The sequence below is a fragment of the Pristiophorus japonicus genome, chromosome 28, assembly GCF_044704955.1.
Source record: "Pristiophorus japonicus isolate sPriJap1 chromosome 28, sPriJap1.hap1, whole genome shotgun sequence".
In the NCBI taxonomy this organism is placed as follows: Eukaryota; Metazoa; Chordata; class Chondrichthyes; family Pristiophoridae; genus Pristiophorus; species Pristiophorus japonicus.
The window spans coordinates 15163599-15176719 of NC_092004.1; the positions used below are offsets into that span (position 1 = coordinate 15163599).

At 47.2% G+C, this 13121-nt stretch overlaps 2 non-coding genes across 2 annotated transcripts; both read left to right on the forward strand.

Annotated features, from left to right (window-relative positions):
• The first annotated feature begins 1380 nt into the window (after positions 1-1380).
• trnaw-cca (transfer RNA tryptophan (anticodon CCA)) lies at positions 1381-1452 on the forward strand. The gene has a single exon. It is a non-coding gene; the product is annotated as a tRNA-Trp (tRNA).
• Positions 1453-12897: 11445 nt separating this feature from the next.
• On the forward strand, positions 12898-12980 carry trnal-cag (transfer RNA leucine (anticodon CAG)). The gene has a single exon. It is a non-coding gene; the product is annotated as a tRNA-Leu (tRNA).
• The last annotated feature ends 141 nt before the right edge of the window (positions 12981-13121 follow it).

Consider the following 13121-nt stretch of genomic DNA (forward strand, 5'->3'; position numbering starts at 1 on the left):
TGCGATAGACCGAGCTTACAGACTATCTGGCTTCTCCTGCCCTTTGCCGGGCACGTGTTCGGGGTTTAATTTTACAAACTGGGTGAGTTCGCTGATCGCGGGGAGACGGTAGGAGCCTCTGTGGCCCCACTGTGAGGATGTGGAAGTGAACACGGTGGCTGGGTGATCCGTGACATTTCTGTAAATGGCAGCGGAGGAGAAGGATTGAAAACTTTCAGTGTGGGACAGAAGTTGTTTTAGGTGAGCCAACACATTCCCGATCAGCACAGAGGGAGCTCACTGGTCAGCTCCCCTCTGTTGGGGCTGCTGTGCCAGAGGTTTCTGTAGTGTAGTGGTTATCACATTTGCTTTATATGTGAAAAGTACCCGGTTTGATTCTGGGTAGAAACATGATGTTTAAACTTGCTATAAGGGAACAATCGGAGGATAGTTTAGTCTCCTGGAAAATGCTGCCTGACCTGCTGAGATTTCCAGCATTTGCTGTTTTTATTAGCTATTTATTCTCCTGGTAGAAAGGCTCCCTTATTCCTGAATTTCTCTTTATTTAACCAATAAATAGATAACTTTGAGTGAGAGAAAACGAATCCTCCGGGGACCTTTCGCGTGTGAGGCCAACGTGATATCCACTGCACTGCAGCCCATCAAAGGGTGAGAAACCACTGAATATAAAGGATGAGCTCACAAATATCAGGGGCAGTGCAGTCTTTTCAACGTCAAACCCTCCTTTCTTATTCAGCAGTGGAATGAACGGGAGTCAGATGCCACAAAGTTTCATTAAAGATACAAATACAAGTAAAACTTCCAAATCGTTTCACTGTAAAATTCTTTCACTTTATTTGAAATCCTACTGCGTTGAATCTGAAAAGGATCACCATGGGATTTTATCTTCACTACTGATTCTAATTTCTCTGCACGGAAGGAATAACCGGTGCTGTTAAATTTGACAAAAGTTGCCCCAGATTCCTGGTGACATCGACAATACAGTGTGTAAAATGGGTCAACATGCTGAAGAACATAAGAACAAAAGAAATAGGAGCAGGAGTCGGTCATACGCCCCTCGAGCCTGCTCCACCATTTAATACGATCATGATCGATGCGATCATGGATTCAGGTCCACTTCCCTGCCCGCTCCCCAAAGCACAGGACAAATGTTTGAAGTATCGATTGTCCCTCAGTTAGCATTTCTTTCATTGAGCAAAAGAAGGTGACGGGTTAATTAATGATGCTTTTCCATAAACGCAACACAAAAGTTTAAGAAAAAAACATACGGTGAGTGGCAGGTGAGCGCTGCTTTGACACCTGGTGGGAATGGGCGGGGATTTTAAAGCCCCTTGTGTTGTGAAAGCTTCAAATAGAGGAACATCTCAAACGCATTGTGTAGGCCTCGTGGCGCAACGGTAGCGCGTCTGACTCCAGATCAGAAGGTTGCGTGTTCAAATCACGTCGGGGTCACTGTTCTTTCAGAATTAATATTTTCTTTGCTGTTTGGCAATAACCAGACCCTTGTTCCAAGGTCTGTCTCACTGTTTCCCCGGTGTCAGGCAGAGATACGCCTGCTGCCCTCATTTAATTCATGTGACAGGACACACAAGTTCAAAATCAACTTGCAGGTGGCCACACACACCGCCGAGCGGTCTGAGGTGCTGTGATTAGATCGCAGTTTTCTCTGGAGGTGTGGGTTTGAATCCAACTTCTGACATTTCTTATTTTTAATCATTAAGCGAAACTCATTGTTTGACACCACGACCAACTCCTTAAAACTGGGATTCAGCAGTTCACCTGCTCGCTTAACATCTCCGTCTGACCTGGTGCTGAAAGTGGAGATGTTTTCGCAGTGTCGCGGTTAACACGTTCGCCTCACACGCGAAAGCTCACCAGACGGGAATATTTTCTGTAGCTTTCTCCTCATGCATGCTCAGGGGCGAGTTTGTTCACCTGTGAAAAGTTCATAAGATGATAAGCATGTAAGAATTAGGGGCCGGAATAGGCCATTCGGCCCCTCGAGCCTGGTCCACCATTCAAGAAGATCCTGGTAGTTCCTCGACAGCAAGTTTAAACATTTGGGGCAGAGCCAACAGGCGACTGTCTGCAATCAGTGAGAGAACGGTATGTTTGGCAGAAGCCTGGCGAGATCAGTCAGTGAAACATAAGACTTTTAATCTCAGGGTCGTGGTTTCGACACCCACATTGGACATTTACATTTTTCATAGAATGATAGAAGTTTGCAGCACATAAGGAGGCCATTTTCGCCAATCACTTCCACCCCGGCCAACAAGAGGCAATCCAGCTTCATCCCACTTTCCAGCTCTGGGTCCATAACCCTGCAGGTTACGGCACTTCAGGTGCACATCCAAATACATTTTACTTGTGGTATCTACTCCGCCATTCTTTCAGGCAGCGAGTTCCTGATCCCCACAAACCTCTGCATGAAGAATTTTACCTTCAAATCCTCTTTAAAGCTTCTACCAATTACTTTCAATATATGCCCCCTGATTGTTGACCCCTCTGCTATCCACTATATTTACGCCCCTCATAATTTTATACATCTCAATGTTGTCTCCCCTCAGCCTTCTCTGTTCCAATGAAAACAAACCCACCCGATCCAATCTGTCCTCATAGCTAAGATTCTCCACACCTGGCAACATCCTCGTAAATCTCCTCTGTACCCTCTCGTACAATCACATAATTCCTGTAATACAGTGACCAGAACTACATGCAATACTCCAGCTGTGGCCGAACTAGTGTTTTATACATTTCAAGCATAACCAACCTGCTCTTCTATCCCATGCCTCAGCCAATAAAGGCCAGCATTCCGTATGTCTTCTTACCCACCTTATCCAACTGGCCTGCTACCTTCAGGGATCTGTGGACATGCACTCCAAGGTCCCTTTGCTCTTCCACACTTCTCAATGTCCGACCATTTAATGTGTGTTTCTTTCCTTGTTTGCCCTCCCCAAATGCACAGCCTCACACTTCTCTGGATTAAATTAGTGTCACCTGAAAACGTTTTAATCATACCTCCTATATTTAAGTTTAGATCATTGATGTTACCACTAAAAGTCAGGGACCTAGCACTGAGCGCTGTGGAACCCCACTGGAACCATCCTTCCAGTCCCAAACACTCCCATCAAACATTACCCTTTGCTTCCTGCCTCTGAGCCAATTTTGGATCCAACTTGCCACTTTGCCCTGGTCCCATGGGCTTTTACTTTCGTGACCAGTCTTCCATGTGGGAACTTGGCGAAAGCTTTGCTAAAATCCTTATACACTACATCATACGCACTGCCCTCATCGATCCACTTGGTTACCTCCTCAAAAAATTCAATCAAGTGAGTCAGACAAAACCTTCCCTGAACAAATCCATGCTGACTATCAGTGATTAACCCATGTCTTTCTGAATGCAGAAATTAAATCATTGTTAAATGTTATCCTGCTTTCACGGGAAAACACCATTAATTAACCGATGATCTTTGTTGTGCATGTATAAAATAAGTACACACTGTACAGTCAATGTACAGTTACATAAGACCACTGGATGTATCTTCACACTGTATGCACTATGCTTGTACCACCAGAGGGTGCAATTGGTGGAGACCTCGGGGTCACCTGCACACAACAGGTAACCAGGTATAAAAGGGAGCTCACAGTACTGTACCCTCACTCAGAACCTGCAATAAGTGGACTAAGGTCACCACAGTTCAAGTAAAATACCTTACCTCGTGGAGTCATTACTAGCTTACAGACACAATAACTGGTTACGAGAATACGAATTTCCATGTGACAATGGCTAATCTTGGCACGTTTGAACAATTCGCCGATGGGGAAGATTGGAAGGCCTTTGTGGACTGGCTCGAACACTTCTTTATTGCAAATGACATGGGGGGAGACGACCCGACCTCGCTGGCTGATAAAGTGCAGAGCTATCCTGCTCAGTACTTGTGGGCCCACCGTCTATGGCCTTGTCAAGGACCTGCTAGTCCCAGAGAAAACAATAACATAACTTGAGCTCGTAACGCTGGTACAGGTACAGCTCAAACCTAAAGAGAGCATCCTCACAGCCAGACACCGGTTCTCTCCCCACCGGTGGAACCGAAGGCCAAGAAATCGCAAAATATGCTGCAGACCTGAGACGATTGGCTGCACCATGTGATTTTAGAGATCACCTCACCGAACCACTAAGGGACATCTTTGTTATTGGAATCGGTCACAAGGGCCTTCTCCACAGGCTGCTCTCTGCGGACACCACGGTCACCCTGCAGAAGACAATTAACGTGAGCCAGGTGTTCATGATCTCGGCCTGCGATTCCAAATGGATGTCTCACCTCCAGAACTCTAACCCGGCAAGTACTGTGAACCGAAAGGTGCCTTTTAGAGGCAGGGCTGCTGCTAGCAGTCTCTCTCAGGGAAGAGAGAACAGAACCCCGAGTCCCACAATCCTGAGTCCACCATATGTGGCCAACCGGCCAACCCCATGCTGGCGCTGTGGAGGAAATCACAGGGCCCACCAGTGCCGCTATAAAGACTATACTTGCAAAGGCTGTAACATGAAGGGCCACCTCCAGCGAATATGCAAGGAAATCATACTCACCGAGTCGATGAAGAGTTGGCTGATCATCCGGAGTCCAGCGACGATGAGGTGTACGGAGTGTTAATCTGCACCACCGAGAGTTCCCCGTTGAAAATGGAAGTTGAAGTCAACTATGTTCCAGTCACGATGGAGGTGAACACAGGGGCGAGCCAGTCACTGATGAATCAGGCAGCCTTTGAGAAACTCTGGGACAATCCAATCGAACGACCTAAAATGATCCCGATCGAAGTGAAACTGCTGACCTACACAAACGATACATCCCAGTCGTTGGCAGCGTGGATGTCCAGGTGTCCCATGGCGGCGAGATGCACAGGTTACCTTTGTGAATCATTGCTGGGGATGGTCCAAAGCTATTAGGAAGAAGGTGGATGAAAAAGATCACTTGGAGCTGGGAATAGCTCCAACCTCCAGCGATCGACATCCCCCATGACCCCGAAGTTGGATCCAGCACAACACCTGAAAAACCAACCTCCCAACTCGACTGTGAGGTAACGACACAGACCGCTTAACCCAACGGCGAGATGATCCAGCCCAAACAACCAGACCTCACCTTCCAGGCTCCAGTGGCAGGACTCCGGAGAAGAAAATTCACGCAGAAGACAACTTCCTGTCATCCGTGGCAGAGCCTGGGGAGAAAAGGATCACCGCAGCCGACCTCATGGAGAGAAAGAAGATTGCGTCTGAACCACGAGATGAAGGGCCTGAAGTCAAGATGGCGGCAGCCAGACCACAAGGGAGCAACACGTGATGCCGAGCGGCGAACCGGATTGGGGTAAAGATTGAAAGACCCTCTTAAAGGAGACCGGCAACCCATCACAATTAAAGGGACAGTTCCACTCTTTATACAGCGATGATGGTGATACAAATGTAAAAGATGTAACTAACAATTTCATGTTTGTAAATGTAACTAATCATGATAAGTCGGGCACTTGCGATCAGAACCAATGTATTGTGAGAGTAAACGAAGTGATGACGTGCGATGCTGGGATTTACAAGCATGCCGTCAAAACCAAGGGCAACCTCCCGTCAGCACCCAGGTCCAGCGACCATGTAGCCTGCCCCTCCGGGACCAATGTGATACCCCAGGGAGTGTGGCCACACACAGAGGGAGCATACCAGCTGCAGGGCCAGTGATCAGCGGACGGCAAAGGCACCATTACCGGTACCCTGCCCCCGATCGGCTCTAACTCTCTGGCCACCAGGGCCAGTACTGGGAACGAGCGGATATCACCCTCCTGCCCTCCCAACGGGACCTGGGATGACCAGGCTCCCACTATCGTTGAAGAGCAGCAGGGAGACACCGCAGCCCTCAAAGGAGGACAAGGAGGCCACACACTCCTGTGGCTCTGCCCATCACTAGGCAACGGCAAAGGCTCTGAGACTCAGCCAGGTGAGCGATCTGAGCCCACCCAGCTGGCAGGGGACACAGAGTCGCCATCAGACAACCTGGACATAGTCTGGTTACTCTGGAACTAGTGTCCTCACCCACCTGCACCTACACAACCCAGGGGCAAGACTGTGATACCACGTATGTACCTTACCTGTAAAATGTACTTGTTCCATTACTGCAGAACCCAAACAGTGATGTAACCAATCCGATGTTTTTTTGTTCTTTCTGTCTGTACAGGTCTGCACATGCAGGTGTTGAGCCACACACAGGGTCTATGTATGGGGGGGGGGTGACGGGGGGGGGAATGGATGTATGTAGCCATGGACACACATGGATCACACCCAGAACCCACTCAACCCCCACTGCAACCGCCAACCATCCACTGCTGAACATTTCCCAATGTCGTGGCAATAAGGACTTGGGGGTCCACAGAGAGAGAACCAAGCCAAAGCATTGACAAGGTGCAAGGGCTTTGGGCACTCAAGTCTCGGGCCAGAGTACACAATGCAAAGGCCAGTGGCACAAGACTTAGGGGAGATTGATGTTGTGTCTGTATAATATAAGTATACTCCCTGTACACTCAATGTACAGTTACATAAGACTACTGGATGTACCTTCACACTATATACACGATGGCTGTACCACCAGAGGGTGCGACTGGTGGAGACCTTGGGATCACCGGTACACGACAGGTAACCAGGTATAAAACGGAGCTCACCATCCTGTACCCTCACTCAGGAGTTGCAATAAATGGACTAAGGTCACCACAGTTCAAGTACAATACCTTGCCTCATGGAGTCATTACTTGAGTGCTTACAGACACAATAGAAAGAAATTAAACATTAAATGGTCGGACATTGAGAATTGTAGAGGAACAAAGCGACCTGGGAGTGCATGTCCACAGATCCCTTAAGGTAGGAGGCAAGGTGGATTAGCTGGTTAAGAAGACATGCAGAATGCTGGCCTTTATTAGCCGAGGCCTAGAATAAGAGAGCAGGTGGATTATGCTTGAATATAAAACACTGGTTAGGCCACAGCTGGAGTACTGCGTGCAGTTCTCGTCACCACTTTACAGGAAGAATACTGTGATTGCACTGGAGACTTACAGAGGAGATTTCGAGGATGTTATCGGGAGTGGAGAATCTTAGCTATGAGGACAGATTGGATAGGCTGAGGTTGTTTTTCTTGGAACAAAGTGGGCTGAGGGGAGGCATCATTGAAGTGTATACAATTATGAGGGTCCTTGATATAATGGATAGAATGGGCCCATTTCCCTAAGCAGAGGGGTCAACTACCATGGGGCATAAATTTTAAGTCATTGGTAGAAAGTGTAGGGAGGATTTGAGGGGAAATTTCTTCACGCAGAGGGTTGTGGGGGTCTGGAACTCACTGCGTGAAAGGGTGGGAGAGGCAGAAACTCTCACCACATTTAAAAAGTGCTTGGATGTGCACCTGAAGTGTCGTAACTTGCAGGGTTATGGATCGAGAGCTGGAAAGTGGGATTAGGCTGGAGAGCCTGTTATTGGCCGGCACGGTCACGATGGGCCGAAATGGCCTCCTTATGTGCTGTAAACTTCTGATTATATAATTCGATGAAAAATAATCACCAAACGTGGGCTCGCACCTCTGACCCTGAGATTTAGTATCTCATGATCTACTGACTGATTTAGCTGGGCTTCTGCACAATGCACCTTTTTGTCGTTGATTACAGCTCCGCCCCAGATGTTTAAACTTGCTGTCGAGGAACTGCCAGGATCTTCTTGAATGGTGGACCAGGCTCGAGGGGCCGAATGGCCTACTCTGGCCCCTAATCCTCACATGCTTATGATCTTATGACATTTCACAGGAGAACTAACTCGCCCCTGAGCATGCATGAGGAGAAAGCTCCAGAAAATAATCTCGCCTGGTGAGCTTTCGCGTGTGAGGCGAATGCGTTAACTGCTACACTGCGGAAAAATCTCCACTTTCAGCACCAGGTCAGACGGAAGTGTTAAGCGAGCAGGTGGACTGCAAACTACCACTTTTTAGGCGTTGGTCGTGGTGTCAAACAATGAGTTTCACTTAATGATTAAAAACAGGAAGTGTCAGAAGTGTGATGTGAACCCACACCTCCAGAGGAGACTGCGACCTAAACACAGAACCTTGGACCGCTCGGCCATCCTGACTATTTAGGGCAATATGTGGCCAAATGCAGGTTTATTTTCAACTTTTGTGTCCTGTCACATGAAATAAATGAGGGCAGCAGGCGTATCTCTGCCTGACACCGGGGAAACAATGCGACAGACCTTGGAGCAAGGGTCTGGTTATTGCCAAACAGCAAAGAAAATATTAATTCCCGAATTACCCTGAAGAACAGTGACCTCGACGTGATCTGGGGTCAGACACGCTACCGTTGCGCTACGAGGTCGATACAGCACATCGGAAATGTTTGACTATCTGAAGGTTTCACAATACAAGGGGCTTTAAAATCCCCGCCCATTCCCACCGGGTGTCAGAAGCAGCGCTCACGTGCCAGTCACCGTATGTTTTTTTGTTCAACTTTTTTGTTGCTTTCACGGGATTGCATCATTAATTAACCCGTCACCTTCTTTTGCAAAATGAAAGAAATGCTAACTGAGGCAGAGTCGATACTTCAACCATTTTTTTCTATGCTTTGCATAGAAACATAGAAACATAAAAACATAGAAAACAGGTGCAGGATTAGGCCATTCGGCCCTTCGAGCATTGCCCAACCATTCAATATGATCATGACTGATCATTCACCTCAGTACTCCTTTCCTGCTTTCTCTCCATACCCTTGATACCTTTAGCCGTAATGGCCACATTTAACTCCCTTTTGAATATATCAAACGAATTGGCCTCAACAACTTTCTGTGGTAGAGAATTCCACAGGTTCAGAATTCTCTGAGTGAAGAAGTTTCTCCTCATCTCTGTCCTAAATGGCTTACCACTTGTCCTTAGACTGTGACCCCTGGTTCTGGACTTCCCCAACATCGGGAACATACTTCCTGCCTCTAACCTGTCCAATCCCATCAGACCTGTATATGTTTCTCTGCAATCCATTCTCATTCTTCTAAATCCCAGTGAAGAAAAGTCTAGTTGATCCAGTCTTTCTTTTCATGTCAGTCCTGCCCTCCTGGGAATCAGTCTGGTGAACCTTCGCTGCACTCCCTCAATAGCAAGAATGTCCTTCCTCAGATTAGGAGACCAAAACTGTACACAATATTCCAGGTGAGGCCACACCAAGGCCTGTGTCCGCGCACATACAGAGGCTGAATTCCAGGACATAGTCGACGTATTTACTGAGGCGTATGAAAGCATGGGCCTTACGCTAAACATCTGTAAGACAAAGGTCCTCCATCAGCCTGTCCTCACCGCACAGCACTACCCCCCCAGTCATCAAGATCCACGGCGCGGCCCTGGACACCATGGACCACTTCCCATATCTCGGGAGCCTCCTATCAACAAGAGCAGGCATCGACGACGAGATTCAACACGGCCTCCATGCGCCAGTGCAGCCTTCGGCCGCCTGGGGAAAAGAGTGTTTGAAGACCAGGTCCTCAAAACTGCCACCAGGCTCATGGTCTACAGGGCTGTAGTAATACCTGCCCTCCTGTAAGGCTCAGAGACATGGACCATGTACAGTCGACACCTCAAGTTGCTGAAGAAATATCACCAACGATGTCTCCGCAAGATCCGACAAATCCCCTCGGAGGACAGATGCACCAACATCAACAGCCTTATTCAGGCTAACATCCCCAGCTTTGAAGCACTGACCACACTCGATCAGCTCCGCTGGGCAGGCCACATAGTCCGCATGCCAGACACGAGACTCCCAAAGCAAGTGCTCTACTCGGAACTCCTTCATGGCAAACGAGCCAAAGTGGGCAGCAGAAACTCTACAAGGACACACTCAAAGCCTCCCTGATAAAGTGCAACATCCCCACTGACACCCATGCGTCCCTGACTCAAGACCACCCTAATTGGAGAAAGTGCATCCGAGAGGGCGCTGAGCACCTCGAGTCTCAATGCCGAGTGCATGCAGAAATCAAGTGTAGACATCAGAAAGAGCGTTCGGCAAACCTGTCACACCCATCCCTTCCCTCAACGACTATCTGTCCCACCTGTGATAGGGTCTGTGGCTCTAGTATTGGACTGTTCCGCCACCAAAGAACTCACTTTAGGAGTGGAAGCAAGTCTTCCTCGATTCCGAGGGACTGCCAATGTTGATTCCAAAATTCATGGAAACCTCCCAGTGTTTGGACTCACTGAAAAGGAAATTCGATTTAGGACTATTAAACATAAAGTTTGGGATTCTAAAAAGCATATGGAGGAAATGTACAATTCTTAACCAAGTTTGGGATTTTAAAAGGCATGTTTGGGCCTGTGGGGAAAAGCTGCAGTGACAGAGGGGTGGGATTTAGAGTTTGGATATTGTAGCTAATCAGTTTGTCTAGGGGAGCTCTTCAACCAGTCAGGCTCGCAGAAAACATTAGCATTTAAACAATGGACCACGGAAGAAACATTATCCACCCCACCCACATGATCCAAATATCACATCCATATTCCAACACCTTTTCAACATGTATAGAAATATTTGGCTCAGCTCAGACTTCCCGAAGCCAAAGCAGTGCTATTACAATGGACAAGAGTTCATCAGTTCATAAATAAGGAGTATCACCATCCCAAAGTCTATCAACGCCAGATTAAAACATTTAATCAAGTCTCAGTTAGCTAGTCCGCCAAAACTTATACAAAGAAGACCACTTAAATCAATGGGCAGCAAAACTTAAACAAAAGAAACGTTAGATTTAGCACGATGATTAAGCAGCCTCTCAGAATATAACTGGCAGCCTATCGTACCAAGAGCCACCTATTTTTCTGACCATTACTTTGGAACAACAAGATCAAGATCGAGAGCAAACGGCGAGATAACACAGGAAGAGACATCACGACATCGGAGAAAAGAACTTCAAAAAACCAATCAGTGGAAAATCAATACCAACTGACTTGGTAACAGGCATCAACCGGACCACCGCGACCGACGGACCCAACCAGGAAAATCAACCACTAGAAAACCGGGGTCCACGCAAGTTTTCCACTCTACAATTTGTGCCTCGACTGTCCAGCAGGTAAAAATTACCGAAACAACTTAAAACCCGATTGATGACAAAGTATACCGGCTTCGGGACAATCAGAATACTTCGTCACAGACAAGGCACCGGAAGGCTGGAAGGTAGATCACACCGGTTGTGGGAGAGCTGGTTGGTGGTGACATGGAAGTGTCTGCAGTGTGCGGGACCAGACTGCTTCCACACATCCACAATGAATGTCCCAACCTTTATTTGGGAAAAGTACAACTGAGAGTGAACAAGTTCCATCCCGGTCAGAGCAATCTGAAGCTTTAACTGACTGACACCCTAGTTTGGGATTGTAATGTCTGTGAGCATGTAATGCTTGTAGCTCCACACTGTGGATGTGGACGTATTGTGTACTGCAACTGTACAGTTAATCATTAAACAGAACAGGCTCTTTCCGGAGAGTTCCGAGAGAGCAGTCTGCATGTTAGGAAGCTGTGTGTGCTGTGCTCTGTGAAGGTATCACAGGGATGTCTTGCAATATGTGCATCTATCAGCCTCTCTGGTGCAATGGATTTGTGCATTCAACTATTAACTGCAAGGTTGGTGGATCGTAGCCCATTCAGGGACAAAGCCTTTAATTGTTTTTCCCTGAGGATTCTGTGCCGTGCAGTTCCAGGTTGTCATTGTGCGTTTTGGCTGCACGAATATATTCCGCAACCATTGCCAGCTGTGCTGTAATCAAGTTATACCAACTGTTACTTGCATTTTCGCGTGGTTGTTCATTGTCTCGTCGCCAATTGATACGCTCATAATAAAGAATGAAACTGAGTACTGTGAACAATGAGTAAGTGTGACATTAGCTCCTTTAATAAGACTCCAGAGTGCTTATATACCATGCTCCCAATGGATGCTGGAATCCCTTGGGACTCCAACAGGTCGGCCCTCTGGTGGTGGTGTGATACAGGTGGCCAAGGGTTAAATACATAACACAAGGTGTGTACGGAAATCAACCATCAAATGCCCTGTCATTAACCACAGGGGTTTCCGGCAATTTTCTGATCGCAAAGCGCTTTCAGTCCTTGTCCTTAAAATTGCAGATGTAGAAATTGGGGAGTTGAATGACTTTGAAAGGAGAACATTGTTGTTTGGTACAGTTCTGGTCAGAGAAATGTTTGTGAAAGGAACTTTTTGCAGACAGAGGGATTGAGCATTTCAGCTTGTTGCTGAACACTTCTCTCTGGGCACTGAGCTAAGCAGCAGTTTCCGTAGTGTAGCGGTTATCATGATTGCCTCACACGCGAAAGGTCTCTGTTGCGAGCCTGGGCGGAAACATTATTTGTGAAGCAAAAACTTGCCTGCAATAAAATTGAACAAATGCAGTTAAGGGTACATTGTCGCATGAGCAATGAACATTTTAAAACTAATCGACTCAAATACAGAGTGTGTAAAATCAGATCGGAGATAAAACTTCATCAAGGGTTAAAGTTTCACTAATTATTAAAGTTCAGTTATTGAAATTTCGATTGTCCCTGTTTGCATTTCTTTCATTCTGTGAAACAACACTATCGGTTTCTTCCATCAGATCTAAGTTGCATTTGAAACACACAAACGGCTCATTAATTATTCGCTTTTCCCCAGTGCCAGAGCTCAGAGTGTTATTGTCCATCCCTGGGATGCAAGCTACCTCAGACCCGGGCCAATCCTCCCCGTGCACCGATCACAGGCTCAGGAAAACCCCGGGGGAGAGGATATCCCGATCACTGGGCCTTCCAGTAACAATGAACAAGCACCCGGTCTGAAACTTTCCCGAGTAATAACTTGCAACTGAAGCATCAACAGTCAGGATGGCCGAGCGGTCTAAGGTGCTGCGTTCAGGTCGCAGTCTCCTCTGGAGGCGTGGGTTAAAATCCCACTCCTGACATTTTGTGTTTTTAATTGCAAACTCATTTATTTTGACACCACTCTGAAGTGCTTTGGGACATCCATCTAACGTAATAAAATTACTCCACTTCAATTACAAACGGTGATATCAAAGTTACTTCCCAAACCGGGAAACGATCCC